This window comes from Nomascus leucogenys, chromosome 4 (genome assembly GCF_006542625.1).
Source record: "Nomascus leucogenys isolate Asia chromosome 4, Asia_NLE_v1, whole genome shotgun sequence".
Classification (NCBI taxonomy): domain Eukaryota; kingdom Metazoa; phylum Chordata; class Mammalia; order Primates; family Hylobatidae; genus Nomascus; species Nomascus leucogenys.
The window spans coordinates 78,708,859-78,712,446 of record NC_044384.1 but is presented as its reverse complement, the minus strand read 5'-3'; the positions used below and the strand labels follow the sequence as shown (position 1 = coordinate 78,712,446).

At 37.4% G+C, this 3,588-nt stretch overlaps 1 pseudogene; it reads left to right on the top strand.

Moving 5' to 3' along the window:
• Positions 1-1,873: 1,873 nt before the first annotated feature.
• On the top strand, positions 1,874-2,829 carry LOC100590685 (annotated as a pseudogene).
• The last annotated feature ends 759 nt before the right edge of the window (positions 2,830-3,588 follow it).

Sequence of the window (3,588 nt, the reverse complement as noted above, 5' to 3'; positions counted from 1 at the left end):
CTATCCTGATACTTGCTTCTCTTCTTTATTAATAAATGTCCTTTGTGGCATTCTCCAGTGCCCCAGAATAGGATGCTTTTGTCTTCATCAAAAATCTCTTCAGGCAGATATCTTTTCTGTTTAATGATTTTTTTCTTAATGGTGTCTGGGAATTCATCTGCTTCTCTTGGTCAGCAGAAGTTACTTTTCCTGTTATCTTGACATTTTAAAAGCCAAACCTCTTTTGAAAATTATCCAGTCATTCTTTACTAGCATTAAATTCTCCAGCTTTAGATTCTTTACCTTTCTTTGGCTTTAAGCTGTCATATAATGACTTCACTTTTTCTGGAATCAGAGTCTACAGGTATGCCCTTTGTATAGCAATCCTGAACCCACATAAAAGTTGCATTTTCAGTATAAGATAAAAAGGTATTTCACAAAAAGTATAAGGGTTTTGTACCTGCTGGAGTAGCTGCAGTGACAGCTTCATGAATTTCCTTTTCTTTTGTTCACAGTGGTCCTTGTGCTGGATTCATTTATCTTATAATGGCAGGCAACTGTAGCTGCAGACCTCAGTCTGTGGTATATATCAAACAACTCAACTTTTTCTTGTGATGTCGTGACTATTTTTCTGCTTCTTGGGAGCACTTCCAGCATCACTAGTCACACTTTGTATTGGTTCCATGGTGTTATTCAAGGTTTATGATAGTGTACTAAGCACAATGAGAAATATCTGAGAACCATGAGAGATAACTTTTTACTGCTATACACATTTTTTTGGAGAGATGAATTTCCCACGTGAGGATAACTAGCCTTGCAAAGCACTTTAAGCAGATACTTTTAACACTTGAGTTCACTGCAATAGCAACAGGAGGTAGTTTCAACATTATTACAGCAGTACAGTATGTACCACAGTTAATTATATGCAGTTATGATTTAATACTGAATCTTTATGTTTGTTTATATTTCTCTCATTTGTGAATGGCACCATGAATGGTTAAGTGTCTGTGTATGTAAGTTTTGATAAATTTTAACTTTTTACAACAGTGTTAGGAGATGAGGCCCAATGAAATGTGATTAGGCCATGAAGGTGGACAGAATGGATTAATGCCATTATCAAGGGAGAGAGTTCATTATAAAAAGGGGAAGTTGGCCCTCTTTTACGCTCTCCCTTGCCCTCTCTTTGGTCTTCTGTCATGGTATGACACCGCAAGAGGGCCCTTGCCAGATGTTAGCCCCTTGATCTTAGAATTCCCAGCCTCCAGAACTGTAAGCCAATACATTTGTGTTCATTATAATTTTTTTTAAAATTAACTTTTTATAATAGATCTTTGTATATTTTGTGATGACAAATGATAAAATAGACTAATATCTGTATATATTTTATGTGGTTGTGACATACCTAACTTTGTCTTAATATTTTTGATATTTCTAGGTTATGTAGATTATTTGTGAATTGTTTTCAAATTGTTAAAGATCTCTAAAATATTTTCCACTGTACTTATTGAAAAGAAATTCATGTATAAGTGGAGCTGCATAGTTCAAATCCATGTTGTTCAAGGGTCAACTGTATAGAGAATGACAGAATTTTCTTAATTTAGCATATCTTCAAAGTCTCATGTATTTGTAAAACAGGAACACAAGAAATTAAGACATTTTAGGTGGTATCATACTAATTATGCTTATTTACTGTCTTTGTCCCCAAAGACAGCACGATAGTTATCTAAAAAATTTCAGTAAAGTTTCATGATTGTATATATGAAAGACACAAATTAACTCAACATTGATGATTCAAGGTTTTATATTTAGCCAGCTTCATGACTGAAAAAAAGTAGTGTTTCTTTTTCTTTTCTGGGAATAAACCCATTTCCTTTTCATTCCTTTTTCTCAGCAGATGGCACCAAGCGGATCCATGGAAGTGAGTGGGAACCACAGCTCTCTGGCCATGTTTTTTCTCCTAGGAATCTCAGATGAAAAAGAGCTGCAGCTCATCCTCTTTCCAGTCTTCCTGGTGATCTACCTTGTGACCCTGATTTGGAACATAGGTCTTATCATCCTCCTCAGAATAGACTCTCACCTGCACACACGCATGTACTTTTTTCTCAGTTTCCTGTCATTTATAGACATCTGCTATTCTTCTACCATCAGCCCAAGCATGCTTTCAGACTTCTTAAAAGATAAGACAATTTCCTTCCTTGCTTGTGCCACTCATTATTTTGTTGGGGCCTGGACGAGTCTGGCTGAGTGCTGCCTCTTGGTCATCATGGCCTGTGACAGATATGTGGCCATTGGCAGCCCTTTGCAGTACTCAGCAATCATAGTCCCTAGTATCTGTTGGAAGATGGTAGCTGGAGTCTATGGGGGTGGATTCCTTAGTAGCTTAGTTCATACAGTCCCTTGCTTTAAGCTCCACTATTGTGGGCCAAATATCATTCAACATTTCTTCTGTAACATTCTACAGACTATTTCCTTGTCTTGCTCCAACCCCTTTATCAGCCAAATGATTCTTTTTCTGGTAGCTATTTTGTTGGGTTGGGCTTTTTGCTTGTTATCCTTTTGTCTTATGGTTTCATTGTAGCTTCCATACTGAAAATATCATCAACCAAAGGTCATGCCAAGGTCTTCAATACCTGTGCCTCTCACCTGGCAGCTGTGGCTCTTTTCTATGGCACAGCCCTTTCTGTGTACATGCATCGTAGCTCTAGCCACTCCATGGAGCAGGACAAGGTGCTCTCAGTGTTCTTTGTTATCCTTATCCCCATGTTAAACCCTCTGATCTATAGTTTGAGGAACAAGGAAATCAAAGAGGCCCTCAAGAGGGTGACAAATGGAGCAACACATTTACATTAGTAAGAAAAACATTTGGGTAGATATTGCTGTTTCTATAATGAAGATAGAAACAAGAATATGTAAGTGACTCTTTGTATGTCACAAGAATAGCTAGGTAGAGAGAAGAAGTACAAACTTTACTTCCTGGATTGGTGGTGCCATTGTAGTCAGCCATCACCAAGTGATCTGCTTGAAACAGTGTCACTGACATTGAATACAGTTTAAAAAGTCAGTTTCCACGATGAGAACCCAGGTAGATTAAACCTTAAAAGGTGATTATGTTTTTCAGAACAAACGGCTGGTAAATATTATGTGTAGAGAAATGACAGGAACTTAGGATGCCATACTGTGTTTTCTTCATTTCTTTTCTTTTCTTTTTTAACTTTTATTTTAGGTTCAGAGAACATGTGCAGGTTTGTTATATAGGTAAACTCATGTCATGGGGGTTTGTTGTACAGATTATTTTGTCACCCAGATACTAAGCCTGGTACCCAATAGTTATTTTTTTCTGTTCCTCTCCTTCCTCTCACCCTAAACCCTCATTAGGCCCCAGTGTCTGTTGTTCCCTTGTTAGTGTTCATGAATGAATTCTCATCATTTAGCTCCCACTTATAGGTGAGAACATGTAGCATTTGGTTTTCTGTTTCTGTGTTACTTTGCTAAGTATAATGGCCTCCAGCTTCATCCATGTTCCCACAAAAACCATAATCTCATTCTTTTTTCATGGTTACGTAGTATTCCATGGTGTATATGTACCACATTTTCTTTATCCAGTCTGTC